Source organism: Melanostigma gelatinosum (genome assembly GCF_949748355.1).
Source record: "Melanostigma gelatinosum genome assembly, chromosome: 23".
Lineage (NCBI taxonomy): Eukaryota > Metazoa > Chordata > Actinopteri > Perciformes > Zoarcidae > Melanostigma > Melanostigma gelatinosum.
The window spans coordinates 6995958-7011445 of NC_136656.1; the positions used below are offsets into that span (position 1 = coordinate 6995958).

Genomic DNA, 15488 nt, shown 5'->3' on the forward strand with positions numbered 1-15488 from the left:
TTCATCTGCTCCTCCTCACAGATTCCCGAAACACCGACGTCTCCGGACGCTCCGAGCACCATTGCTCCTTGGCTGCGACTAGCCGCGCGCAGAGGAGCGAGGTGCGACGCTCTTCAGCGACCCGGAAGACTGCGGTTTAGCGGCTTTTGATTGGGCAGGTTGTGGAGCAGATGAGGGCGGGATGCAGATTTAAACGCCTGGCTGCCATATTGTAGCTTTAAACACTTTTCTGTCATCGAGACTGCTGCCTGCTGGCTGCAGAGCTTTGAGCTCCTTTTGATTAAGAGTTAGTCTGTAACACGATCGTGGTTGCTTTATACCAAACGTTTTTTTTTTCACACTTTAGCGTGACAACTCTTTGGGGTCATGAGACCTAAAATATAGCTACATTGTTTCACTTCCTCAAGTGAACTTCTCTGCTGCATATTGCTCATATATTTGCTACCAAGGAAAACGCATCTAATGTTAAATGCTAAAAAAAAAACACCAACCAATTTCTGCATACATTTTATTCACATGTGAACATATCGGTGTACAAAAGTCTGTATTAAAATCCTCTTAAATAAAAAAACTGTCAAAGAATATTGCTATATGCGCCCATGGTCACAGCAACACATTTTTCATGAATCAGCCTGAGGACACGGTGCATAATATTCCCAAGTTGTGTGCGTATGGCCTCAAATGAGCGTCAAAACGATTCGGAGCTGTGCTTGTACGATATATAAATGTGTACTTGTAACAGAGAGTCTAACTTTGGTTTCCTGGTTCACAAACATCTGTTTTCTTGTTGTTGAGTGATATCATTTGTGCACTTATTCTGATTTTCACATTCACAAATTAAGTTAAGTTGTTTACAAGGACTTATATACAGTATGCCAGGTTCATTTCACAAGTCTTATTGGACCCCAAATGTGTGTGTCAGCCATACAATTTCTGCGAAAAACAATCACACAATAGTGCTATATGTGAAACCGTTGTGACCTGGTGTGAAATGTCCTCCGGTGAGGACTGTGGAAAGGTTAAAAATCTGCAGAGAGAGAGAGAGAGAGAGAGAGAGAGAGAGAGAGAGAGAGAGAGAGAGAGAGAGAGAGAGAGAGAGAGAGAGAGAGAGAGAGAGAGAGAGAGAGAGAGAGAGAGAGAGAGAGAGAGAGAGAGAGAGAGAGAGAGAGAGAGAGAGAGAGAGAGAGAGAGCGCTTAAACACAGGATTTTATTATCATCTGACCAGGATCTGAAAGTGAAGAATGAATGTTTTTGCAACATCTTTATTTGATTCACTTGTGTCAAAAGAGTAACACGTATGCTTGGTCTCTTTAAAGTCACACCAGCCCAGTCATCCGTGGCGTTAGGAACGACACCGGGTGGGTGAAGTGGGAAGTCAATGGATCGTTGATGGCGTTGGAGAAGCCCAACATCGGTGGCGTCACTTGAGACAGGCCGGTCAGCGTCATTGGCGCTGTGACGTTCTCGCGATACAACACGGGAACTCTGACGACCCTCTGGACTGGGTAAGGGACTCCGGCGCAGCTGGCCTCTATGTCGGCAGCGATCTGCCTCTTCCACTTGTTCCTGCGGTTCTGAAACCAGATCTTCACCTGGGTCTCGGTGAGCTGCAGCGAGGCGGCCAGCCCGCCTCGCTCCGAGCTGCTCAGGTAGCGCTTCAGGTCGAAAGTGGACTCCAGCTGGAACACCTGACTCCGGCTGAACACGGTGCGGGTCTTCTTCTTGCGCGCCACTTTCATGTCAGCTGAGGGGAGGAGAGACTCAAGTCAATGGAACTGCTACAACTAGTATGCCTTTATTGTGATAAAGGTTCGTTTATGGAAAGACAATTAAGTGATATAATATGTTGATAAAATATGTCGCCCATGATGACTCACTGAACCAGGACCTCTTCTACACCTCTGTCAAGAAAAATAATCAAACTACACCAAACTAAAACGTTTGTGAAACGCTAACAACTAAACATAACATTGTGGATGTGACAAACAACTATTATGCCAGAGGGAGCGTTTCAGGTGGACAGCGCATGCGTGGTGCCCTCTTGTGCAGATGATGCAGCACGGGGCGGACTATTTTTCTAAGGCGTAGGAATGTAGCCTGTGTACTTTGGCCTCACCTGTATCACAGCTGTAGGAGGAGCGCGCGTCGTCCCTCCTCTCTGTCGTCCGTCAGACTATCGTCCCCCTTCTCCTCCGGCTCATCGGACTCCGCCCGTCCCGTTCGAGTTGGGGAATCCCGGTCGCTCGTTGTCACAGTTTGTTCATATTTGTACGGTGGACCTACGAGGAAGGTGGGGGAAATAAAAACAAATCACTGATTCGGCTTCATTTCGCTCAATGTCCAACAACAAAACATAATCGGACATCTTTCCCGTTTTCCACCACACGTGCGCACTCTTGTCCTCTCGAAGAGTAAACGAGCGTCAAATCTCCACTGCTGGTGCTGTTGGAGCATCAGAACAACATCGTTGTGTATTCCAAACACAAGCTGATAACTGGAGAGTTTGGGTGTTTTACGCGGAGTGGAACGTGCTCAGCTCTAGTGTCATGTCCTCTCGTGGCCTGCTGAAGAACCAGATGTTTTTTATTGGATGGATCCAGACTAGAAGTATTGTTATGCAACGCGTTTACTGGTTTGGGGGGTATATGGTGAAGATAATTGTTGAAACCATCGTTTTTAATCCCGACTCAACCCTGTAAAAACAGATTATCCCGGATAAGGATGTTTATTGTCATCGTAAAAACATACAACGGAATTACGTTGGCGACTCATCTGTACAGCAGCAAGGTGTGAATAAACACACGGAATGAGAGCAATATACTTTTCACAACATTTGTGTTCCCGTACTCTGTATTTACAGATTAGGACAGATCGCATACTGACTGACAGGCGCACTCACTTCTCGAGGTTCCGCGCACTGTGTTCGGTGATGTCCCGCTCCAGTTTAGCACTTCGCTGCCGTCCAGACGTTTTGTCTCCTGTCCCGGGAAGATCACCGGTCTGTGGACGGTAACTTTGGAGCTCGCGCTCTCCACGCGCTCCTCAGACGAAGCCCCTCTGTGTGCAGTCCGCAGCAGATTCTCAATGTAGAAAGACGAACCTCTCGACGGAGGATCCTTCGGTCTCGACTCTTTATCGTCGAGCATGTTCACTTCGTCTGTCGTTTCCCAAGTAGCTTTCACCTTTTAAAAAAAGAAATATATATCCCAGATTTGGATTTTTACGAAATCATCACCAGGAATGTGTCTTGTTTCCAGCCAGGAGTGTCCTCTGCTCCGCGTGAAACCATCCCGGAGCAGTCCGCAGAGCAGCGAGAGCTCTGCTGTGTGAGATCCAGACACAAATTCCGTCTAGAAGAGGCGAAGAAAAAAAAAAACACACGAGGCTGTCTCGTTTTTCGGAGACTCCTCGCGTAAACTGTGTGGTAGTCTGCCTTCAGGGATCGTGAGGATCCAGTATTTAGGTCAATTAGGGAGCAAAGCAAGGATACAGTGTTGTCCTCGGGGCTGGAGATGGAGAAAGCTTCATGAAGACTGGCACAGTACCGCCTATTGGTTACATCGAACCATGCACACTTTGGATTTGCGATGCGCTCTGTAAATCTCCTATTCTCTCAATCTGTGCTCTTATTAGCGCCATTCAAGCTACAGCATCATTTAAATTCACTCATTTTTTCATAAAAAGGCAGTTGCTTGATTAATCATTATTTTAAGCGTTATTCACAAACATGAAAGTGTATTTTTTGGTCATGGAAGCTATTTTGACTTTTCATTATTAGGTTGTTTTTCACTCGCAATTAACTAATTATTAGTTATTATTATAATTATATTTTTATTAATTTTTATTATTATTATTATCTGTGATTTTTGAACTCAAGAAAAGATTTAAAAAAATATCCTGATACAGCTGATGTAAAATGTTTCTTATTCAAAATCGGTCAGAAGCCAAAGTTGTTTTATTGTGAAGTTAGTTACTTATAAATCTGCTGTCGGATCATCATCATCATTTCTGCATCTTGCTGCTTCCTTTTAAATATGAATTCCATTATTTAAAGATCTCCTTGCAACATGCTTTGAGACATGTAAATACTAATTTCCACAACAAGTTACCTAGGCCTATTATCCTTTTTCTCTCATTGCAGAATCGATCAACATGCAAATATGAATTACTGGACACAAAATGTCTCCCATTTCACTCAGAAGTCCATCCTCTGTGGACTTGTGCACCGGAGGCTTCAATTTCCACATCATAGTTGTATCTTTAAGTTTCATACTGGACCATGATTAACTTGTGATGTCACAACCTTGTAGCAAACTGCTCAGTGAAGGTAAAATGTCAAAGTAACAAGAAGCTCAACACATTTTCCAGTGGGCTTTAACTCCTGTTAAAAATGTTTAAGAAATCGTGATGAAGCCTAATATGACCACTCAAGTGTATCTTATCCATGGAGGATAAACCTCTTTTTTTTCTTTTCTTGGAAAGAGCCTCTGCCACCTCAAATGTCCGTAGATGGAGTGACAGTGTGTTCCAGCTTAACATGAGTTCATTCATGCTGAAGGTGGAGAATGCTTGTCAGCTTGGAAGCTGTGAACGGTGGTGTAAAACACCACTGCCTTTGGAGTTGTAATAGGATTTAAACGCCATGAAAAGCTTACTTTCGTTTGTAAGTAGCCTTGAACAAATGCTCAGAACATTCCAGGCTGCAGGTTTTCAGATTACATGTTGATCGACCCTTTATTGACTCTAAGTGTTTTCTACAAAGAAAACATCACACAACACTGCAATAAACGTGAGTTAAAGAATCATAAAAAGAGGAAACTGAACGGCGTGGTCGACCGCGTGGTAAATCCCTGCAGAGCTGACCAGCCATCGGTGAAGAGAGGCAGAGAACAACAAACCTTTTGTTTTCTCAGAGGAGTTCGTGGCACAATCGTTCTCCATTGTGCCACGAACTTGACTTTATTTAAGCCTCTGTTGCAGTAATGGCCTATCAACCTAATACTCCGGATTCTGTAACACCTCACAGATATTTTTTACACAAATTCCCAACTTACAAGACAGTTTCAGACGAGTAAAAGTGGTTCAGCTCATTACACAACATGCTTTGTTTATTTTTCACTCTAACTATGAAGTATAAATGCAGTGTGTGGTGGTATGTGAGCTGTTTGTAATGAATAAGGAGTGTTATGAGGTATGAGTATTATATTGTGGAAATGTTTCAACTAGTAACACTTTAAACTGCTAATTGTTTGTGCCCACTGCTATGAATTAAAAAAAAAATTAAAGTTGAAGAAGAATTTGGTTTGAAATAAACTCTCCAGCAGTTAACACACAGCTATGTATTTATTTATAGAAAAGTACACACAAGATATGAAAAACATAGTTTCTTTTCTTTTAGTGGAAAAGTTGAGGCAATGGTTTCCAACCTTTTTGTTGTGCTGAGAATCTTATTTATGAAGCGTTTCACACGCAAACATCAGCTAATCGGCTTCATCAGGACTGTGTGTGTGTGTGTGTCAGGTTTTATTGACAGAAACCACACAGCCTCCAACTTTCTCAAAACTATGCAACATGTAAAAAGAGAAGAACAAAAAGCCTGAAGAAAAAAAAGGACTGCTGTGAACACGTAGCCGAAATACAACTTTTCTTCTTCCTTATCTTCTCATCTTGTGCTATTTTTGTGCTGAAGTGTTTTTTGCATTGTCTTTAAGTGCACAGTAATTTGACTGTGGTCTTCCAGCTTTGCGTCATTGCATGCTTATTGGTCAGCGGTTCATAAAGTCATATAGCGACATGGCAGAGACAGGAACTTCATCAAAGGCCACAATTGCTTCAAATGACCCCACATCCTATTAATCTGGAACTATTTTGCGGGCTATAAAGAACTGTTAAAGGGCTTCATGTTACAGATGCTTGCATGCAGTTGAGGTGTCCGGGTATTTAAGATGCAGAATGATTTTTGCAGAACTTTCTGCTCTTTCCCCCCCCCCCCCCAACGATCTTTCTCCAACAATAATTCACAAAAACACATGTTTTTTGTGTCACTTTAAAGCTAGAAACAATCTCACGCCACGATTACCAAACACTTCCTTTCATGTCCGGCCTCATTGTGAAGTATTGAGACGCACTGCAGCTTTACAAGGTATGATGCAATGAAGGACTTAACCTCAATATTTTACATTCTATTGTGTATTTAATAAAATTCAATGAGATAATTGTATATGTTAAATCCTTTTGTATGCAGAGTAACTTAAGTATATGTTTAAAGTAGCCCTCAAACTGAACTTAAGTACTTTTTTATGTTTCTAATTGGCTATTTTTTACTCATTAAAGAAGTTATAATAAAATAGTCCTTGTAGATGCCACAGTCCCCAAGTCAAGAAGAAGTGCAGGACAGCAAATCTCTGCATTTCTTGCTGATTACTTTGATTTCCTGACGACGTCTCATCCGAAACAAAAGCGTCTCATACGCATTGGGTCCTAATCCAGTATCATTAACGGTGTATATGTTAGTCTTCCTGCAGGATGGCAATCCCTGTATTAATAGTCTGCTGGGGGAATCCTCCACATCATTACTGGCACGATAATGGGCGATACTGTGGCGATGCAAGCTGTTGAGGTTAAAGCCACGGCCTACAATGCAATAGTGTATACGAGGTCAGCAAGGTCCAGACATCTTAGGTTGGCCTAAACAGAGGCAGTCAACCAGAAGGCCCCTTTATGCCACATCAAGCTATTGACGGATCCGTCTGATTTTCAGCCCTCCTGCAACTCCTGATCACCGCCTGTGTTGTTTTACTTCAGCGGTCCCTTATTTTATTTTTGCCTGCTCAAAATGCTGAACCCGTTCCCATCAGATGAGATTTAAAACACGCTGTTTCCCTGGAGGTTTGGTGTCAGATAGGTCAGCGTTGGACCCCGTGTGAAAACGGACCTCCAAGCTCCCGCTGCCGCTTATCAGAAACGCTGCTCAATCTGCGTTTTATACCTGCTCAGAAAGTCCAAAAAGAAAACTCCAGATTACAAGCATCGAAACTGACACTCCTGCTTAATCCCTATTAGCCCTCACCTTACTGCACCCGGAGTCCAATTCATCTGGTCGAACCAAAAAGGCATTCTGGGAGCAGTTTGGTTTGTTGTGAGCCTTCTGTGGTTTCGCACAAAAGCCTGGCAACAAAAATAATAACCTTGTTGTTTTTAGTTGTTTTTTTGGTTAGAATTGTGTCTCTCAAGCCTCGAAAGAAAACGCATTTGAGTCTTGGCTGGAATAAACTATTACTGCCTGTTTGTTTAACCCTTGCACAGCAAATTAACCCCTGTTAGAGCCACCTTGTCAACTCGGCACAAAGGAGGACGAGGCTTGATATTTTAACCGGCTGAAAGCCAACTCCCCATCCTTTCTATGTGACTGAAAGAGCAGAGCAAAACATTTTCTCTTTAAAAAGCGAAAAATATATATTTAAAAAACGCATTGGAACAATTAGGGGAAAAAAAAGGTTTTGCATCATTCTAATGAACTTATTTAGTGTCTTGTTTCCTTTAGGATTCAACAATCACCGGCTCTTTCCCATGCACATTAAAGTGATCAAGGTTAATCACATGAGATAAGTGCAGCCGCCGGCAGGTACAATATACCTACACAGGAAACAGTTTGGCCGTGGGTGAGGGGTGGGAACGAAGGAGCACTTCAGATGGATTGCAGGCCCACCGCAAACACCAGGACTTATGGGACATCAGATCAATGAGAAAACATCAGCTCTCCTTTAATACCGCTCATGTCTTCAGCTGTGCCGGGAACTCGGGTCAACTGTTGACGTACAGCACTTGATTCTTGGGATCATTTTTAGCTCAATAAAATTTGAAGGAAAGCTAATTGAAGTTTGTCAAACTTTAAAAGGCTTTTAAAAACTTCTTCAATGCCTGATAATAGAGCATTTTCTCCCTCTGTGTGTGGCGTCCTGAGCACACACTGACCCCCGAAGTTCAGGGTTTTACATGAACTGAAGTAAATCTGCAGAAAAGTTGGACGTCCAGCTCAAATAGGAATCGCGTGAGAGAGAAGTACGCTCAAGGTAGCTGGAGAGTGCAGTGCCCCCCGAGGTCAAAGCACTTCTGTCATTAGCTTATACACAGGATCCATATTTTTTAATAAATCATGCCCCTGAAAGATATCTGGGAGCACATGGGCTGTTAGAGCTGCAGTATATGGCCTGCATGTGCTTTCTCCTGGTCTACTGCTCAATTACACTTAATGAGGAATTTGGATCATATTTAGATATTTGCAGTGTACAGAAAACTGATGTTTTTTTTCTGTGAAATTTAAATTCCTCAAGGCAATAACATTTTACAAACTTAGAAATCTTCTGAAAGAGATTGGATAGTTTGTCTTTACTATTACTGTTCATGAAGCAAACTTGAGTGAGTGTTGACAAAAATATTTCTGATGATTCTTTAGACCTGTATGAAACAGTCTATAGTTTATAAATCCTCCTTTATTTCTTCTGTTCCCTCTTTGTTCCCACTGAAGAAGACGGTGATATAAATGTTATATGTCCACTTTTACTCTTTCGTTATAAATTGGGGTCGATCTATGGAAAGTCTCTGATTAAACATGCGAAGGGGCAGGGCAACAAAAACCAGAAGCGGCAGGAGAGATGAAAGAGTCCACTCTAATGTTTGCCTGCAGGACAGATTTCCACCGTCGTGTTTTCACTCCTCTTGTCACGCGAGTCCTCCGCTCTCTTAAGGCTGCTGCCCCGGGACTCCAACCCGCAACTCCGATCTGACACGGACGTTAGAAATCCCTGAGTTACGTTTTTTTTAAATTTCATTTCATTTTTAAATCCGTATCTGTGACACACTTGCAGTTATATTGAGGGCCTACAATGTGTACGAAACGTCTAGTGTAAAATGATGGAAGCCGATGTGTTTAATCTATGGCATTATAATTAATGGAATATAGATGATTCAACATATGGAGACGCTGCTGTGTCGATTACAATTATTTTAGATTTTGAAAACTTTCAACCGATTTCTTGAGAAAATAATTTATTGAGTTTGGTTTTAGTAGGGTGACGTTTTTTATTTATTTTTTATTTATTATAAACAATTTATAATTTTAGGATGAAGCCGATATTTTCTGATCTCTAATCCGTCGGTCCACGTTTCTCAAACTCAAATCAAACCTCAATTTAAAAGTGAAGTTGAGATAAAGTTATTCATTAATATTACAGCCTGCTGAATACATCAGTATTTATTCTTAAGGTAAAGATGCTCTGATTTGAATATTTGCCTCAGTGAATTCAATTTAAACACTATCGCAGCCAACTTTAGGCTATTTATTCATTATTTTATCGCCTATTGGTTCTGATTGGCTGAGCTGTGAAACGTTTAAATAGCTGATAAACCGAAACCAATGACCTTTAAAACTTGACAGAAACAAAAACACCATTTCGAAATACCCTAGAAAGAAGTTGTAATTTTAAACCGTTGGCAAAATATGTGACGGCATTTTTTTTTTAATGAATAGTTTTTATTGACTTTGTCTATTCGCACGTGCTCTTTTGGAAATCACACAACGTTTGATTCTATTTTCCATCTTAACGTTTTACATACATGTCTGTTTCTTAATTTCCGGTGTAATAGCGACTAATTAAGTTAGTTTTGTTATCAGGAGGCTGTTTTATTTAGAAAAATAGTTTTGAAACTATTGCTTTTTGATGAAAAAAACGACAAAACATTTAACTGAAAATTGTGATTTTTTTAAATCGGCCGATATTTGAGCTATTTTTAAACATCTGAGTTGGCTGTTTACTTCCATGGCTTTAGGTATTCATCAGGTTCATACCACTGCTCACTCTCAAAACCGTAATTTAAAAATCATCAGTTCATCATTCTCTTAACATCTGAGTTACATTTCTGTATCAATTCTCCTTTTCACACACAAGCATTTCAAATCCTGGGAAACAGGCCCAATATTTAGCGAATATAATTGGATATATTATCTCCAAATACAATCAGAATGTGTCCAACATACAGTAAACAGAGCAAGTTGTAAAGTTCATCACATTTAAAGCATAAAAATGTGTTTCTGGTTAGAAGAAAACAAACCGACAAAGAGGCATTTTCTTGAAATGCCACTGCTGCAGTATGTGTGCTCATAACTCAGATGGTGCGACATGAAAGACTCGGGCGAATGTGAAGTTGTTTCAGAGGGAGCCAGTGAGGGAGGTCAGGTCACCGTCGTGCCTGGAGCTGTTTTTAAGGCTGGGAGGCCTAAAACTCAACATATTGTGATGTGCTGTTTGGGTTCACTGTGTGGAAACACAGAAAAAAAATACACTTTCATCTGCTGCCTGTTGTTGATTAATGTTCCTCTGCTTTATATCGCTCACTGCGATGACGACAAAACAGAAATATCCAGCGCGAGAAAGGATTTGACTGGTTTGAAAGTTTGGTTTTATTTGTGCCTGCGCAGTGATGACATACAGCTGAACACCATTAATACAAACAAAAGTGAGTCATTGTTCAATGGAAGTACAAAACCATCATGCACACTTCTAAAATACAAAGTTTGAAAATATATATTTAAAAAGCTATTGTTCATGTAAGTATTTCACGCCAGCTGAGGGCAGCAAAGCTCAGTTTATAAAAATCAATAAGTGTCTTAATACAAACAGTAGTAGTTATATGTGGTATGGATTATATAGAGAACCACTGTCAGTAATATGATTCATACTCAAATCAAGATGTATATTGGATATCTCTCTATCTTTGAAGACATAAACCAAAAGCATCTCTTTTGGAGATTCAAATGAGGCCAAATTGATCAAATAAACCAGTGTTCTTTTAAACGTTTTTTCACTTTGTAATAATATTTATGTTTACCATCAGGAACTGAGGAAAAGTAGTATTTGTTTCTTTGATTAGTTTGAGTTGCAATACATTTTGAAAGTTCATTGTCGTGTCGTGTAGTACAATGAACTGACTCCTGATTCTTGTAGAATGCCTTCGTCACTAGGTGGCAGCGTTGCACTTTAGTCAGTCACAGCTGGTTTATGAATAATGAAATAATAATGAACAGTATACTTTTTGCTCTACAAGATAATGCTGCGTGTGTAAATGCATGGCCCTGTATTCTACAGTAGGCACAGTTCGTATATGCGCACTACAGTAGCTGTTTCTTTCCCTGCAGAACTCTGAGAGGCTATGGAGCCCCCGTGCCGGCCTGAACACAATCAATGGAAAGCTCATTAATAGATAATTTACTCGAGGAAAATGGGAAAAGCCTCATCTATCAAGAGGATTGTATGGAGCTGCTACAGAACAAAATGGCATTATCATGCGTTACCTGAGATTATTATACCTCTGACTTCATGAGGACAAGATGACATTTACTGCAGAGATATTTGCCATTAGAGACACGGTAAATGCAGAACAAAGGAGGCGCTGCAGTTACCAACCTTGGAGCATGAGCCCTTATCCCCTTTCTGAATGCAGGACTGATGCAATGTGTGCTAAGTTTGCACACAAATAAAAATAATACCACAGTGCCCTTTACCTGCTTATCAGCCTCCCACACGGTGCTGCGGCTCACAGCCTCTGTGCTCTGTTTAGCTTTCTCCTGCTGATGCAGAGTGTGTGTCTGCCAGCTGCAAGTGTGCGTTATCCTCCACCTGACTCTGACGGCGAGCAGGTGGCCAGCTGTCACAGACCCAAAACTCAATCACAGGCTCTCACTAATCCAACAGAATGCATCTGTTTACACACTGTGTGCAGCACCTGTGACTGTGCTGTTATGCATACCCACACACACACACACACACACACACACACACACACACACACACAGACACAGTCAGAATCAGAGTAAAGAACAGGAAAATGGAGAATGGGAGTCCCTGTAATTTTGATTGGTACCTATAATAAAAATATACATGTTTTTTAAATCATATTTGCTAAAACAGTCACTATATCCCGACAGTAGTACCTGAGAAAAAATAATCTGCATAAAAATAGTCCTTTTAGTGCTCTTAATGTCATTTGCAAGATTCCACTGCGACCGTTTAGCTGTAGAATGAGAGTTTGTGACTCGGCCGTCATGTTGAAAACCGATGAGCCGGGACCGAGCACAGGAGCAGACAGTCTGTTTCTGAATACATCTGAAATAGGCAATTCAGTAACGGGGTCTTGAATCTGCCTAGTTTGACAGTTTGATTGGAATTCATGAGCTTTAGGAGCAGTGATTGACAGCTGCATTCCAGACTCCTCGGCTCTGGCTGGTTGCGTTTCTGAAATCTTGCAAATGCCAGTAGGAGGACTGAAAGGAGGCAGAGGAACCTGTTTTCCTCACAGATTATCTGTCTCCTGTACGAGGATATGGGGATCATTTCAGCAGATTTCCTTTATTAAAGTTACCAACCAGCTTTAATGTGAAACCCCTTCCTGGTTCTCTTATGCAGCAATCTTAAGTGTGAGACAGTTGAATTCCTTACTTGTGGCTGCATTGTACTCCATCGAGGCTCCGTCTTTTAGTGGAGCCGTTGGCATCGGTGTCTCCTCTCTAATGGACGCTTTCCCCGTGTGATTGTGATTGAGCCTCGCTCTTTTATTTTGAGGGACTGATTCTAGTAGCTTGATGTTCACCATCTTTGTTGTTGACACACTGATGATGAGACCATGGGGCCCTGAGCACAGATGTGCAAAACGGCCCCACCACCTCTGCTACATAGGAGCAAGACACACCGACTTTACAGTTATTTGTCTCTTAGTCGTCCTTCTGCATCTCTCTGTGGTTGTGTGTCTCTTTATGCTCATTCATTGTCTCCAGTTATAGTCGTTTTGTGCGTCTTTGGGGTCATTTTGTGTGTCTCTGTAGTCGTTTAGCGTCTCTTTGTCGTGGCTTGGGGTCTCTTTGTAGTCATTGTGTGGTTGTCTTGCCTCTGCTCGCTTCGCTCCTTCACTCATCCATTCGTGATTAAATGTTTCCTTCTGACTTGACTGCAGCTTGCATGCTATCACGCCAAGTTAAGATGGTGAAGATGATAAACATATCTGCTAAACATCAGCATGTTAACTGTATCATTGTGAACACGTTAACATGCATTCAGGTCAAAGCTGTGCCACTAGACTCTTGGTCTTGTTTCAACATTCTTTTATGATATCAAATGTAATCTAACAGCGATATCATCGATTCAAGCTTTGTAATGGTGACATTTGTGTCTCGCACTGGCAGTATCTTCATCAGTTAGCTGTGCTGAGTGAAAGTTGAGAATGTTTGGCTGCACTGCATGAGTTTGTAGTCACGTCTCACTTTCTACAGCAATTTTGTACATGAAGGCATTTCTCCTCGTTTCTGCTGAGTAGAGCTTTTATATTCGCCACAGTAATTTATGAATGACAGTAGGGCTACATTTGCAATTTATATCGACAGAAAATGTTGCAAATCTTTTAGCTGTGATGGATCAATTTGATGCATACAGGTAAACAGATTTATTTGCACCCAGGTCTCTTTCAATCAGTCCGCCAGCCACCTAGACTTCTTCTTATCCGTGCTGTTGAATTATTTACCGGTGCCCTCTTATCCTGACTCGTGACTGTGTGGGCATTATATTATGCATGAGGTAAAGAAACACACGAGATTCCCGGTGAAACGATGACTTTGTGGATAAAAAAGGGACCAAAGTCGAGCGTAAAATCCAAACATCTCGGCATCGGGAAGAGTTCAGAAGGTGTCGAAGATCTACGGCAAAGATATTCTCGTTTCAGGTGGAGAATCTATACTCTCATCAACCATCTCTCGCCTCCTTTTTTTTGTAAAACTAACCCCGTCTCACTTTAGCTGACCTTTGCAGGTATAGCCTTTCGTTGAGTGAGAATTTGCAGCGATAAGGGCCACAGCTGAGGCAATAGCAGCTCTCCGGAGGCTTCGAGCAATATGAACTCCTTGATAATAAGCTTTTCAACACTGAACATGAACAAAGCTCTGACATGAGGGGATGCATCTCCTCAGAACTGGGAAAGACTTTGATTCAAGGAGTGCACATAGGAAACAAAGCGACTTTATAGAGAGAATAAAAGGCTCAGGGAGTCTTGACGTTAAAGTTTGCAGCTGATTGTCAAGTCGTCTTTTTAATGAATCCTCTGAAACTGTCGTAGCCGTGGCCTCTCAGCTCTGAATTCCACCGTGATGAGAAATGGTGCATGATCAGCAGCGAGACAGACCTTCTGTTTCAGTGCCGTCTTCAGGGGAATTAGCTTGCAGCCGGCGCGAACCAACATTTGCTTTCTTGACTCCGAAAGCAGCACAATCGCCTGATGGCGTCGATGATGGCAGCAACATGTTGCCGTTAACAGCCACATTGATCAGTGTAATGACGGCAGCTGAGAGGCAGTGACAAATCAGAGGACCAAGCAGTAAACAATCAACACTTGCTGAGTCAGGTTTTCCTCTCGGATCCTAAAAAGTGTGACGTCGCTGTTTTATGACACTCTCAGATGTAAAGTTTGATTTATTCCTGCCAGAATTGTTGCTTTTCTAAAACTGTTAACCGGTTAAGACACATGTGGAGCTCTCCTAAATGTTGGCAGAGATAAGAGACATTTCCAAAGTTGATAAAAAAATATGTTTCCGCTCCTAAAGCTAGAAGCAGAATCATGTATATGCTGAACTCTAACGTTACCACGTTGTCTGCAATTCCGGGTCGCTGTGAATGGCTCTGCTTCCAACACGTGACTCTGTCTACAAAGGTTCTCCTGCCGATGAACAGAGCTCCGTAGGTCATGATTAAAGGACTCATTTGTCTTGCCCACTCTGTGGAACACCGAATGCTTGATGGCCTCGGGTGTTTTCGATCTTACTTTCATGCATCCATCAGCAGCATTGGCCAATGCCTTCCAGATGTACGCTCACGCTTGGGGATTTGTTGCTTTCTTCACGGGAGGCCTTCCATAAACTGCAATTGATGTTGTAATTATTCTTTGAGATTTATTTCAAGAAGAGGCTCTGGGGAATGGAAATAATATTGAATTATAACCTGATGTAGCGTTCTTTCTTGCTCATAGTAGCTCGTGATGACCTGTATTTTAGGGGGTGTATCACATGTTCAGAGCTCAAATGCAAGATGGATAAAGACATTACAGAATACAGAAGGTACCACTCAGTCTAATACAATCTTAAAACACATTTATCACATGAATATCAAGGCAAGGTTGATTTAATCCCATTTCTGTCACCTTGGCTTTGGCAGGATTTGTATAAAAATGGGCTCTCGGACATCAAAAGCCTCCTGCGATAAACGGATATCACAAACATGGAAATGTGGCTATTCATTCAATGATTCATCACAGTGTGCAGGCTGCAGTATGAACTCACAAGAACTCACAAGGCAGCAGGTTGTGCATAATATTTGGGACCGAGACGACAAGACGCAGCGGGGAACCTTGTGACAACAAATCAGAAGTTCCAATGCTGTTACATACATGAGGC

At 41.7% G+C, this 15488-nt stretch overlaps 1 pseudogene across 1 annotated transcript; it reads right to left on the reverse strand.

Moving 5' to 3' along the window:
* Positions 1-1317: 1317 nt before the first annotated feature.
* Positions 1318-12517, reverse strand: LOC306796812 (annotated as a pseudogene). The gene is made up of 5 exons: positions 12496-12517; positions 11562-11704; positions 2901-3351; positions 2118-2280; positions 1318-1745 (listed from the first exon to the last, which is right to left on the reverse strand). The product of its transcript is annotated as an uncharacterized misc_RNA (transcript).
* Between the last annotated feature and the right edge of the window lie 2971 nt (positions 12518-15488).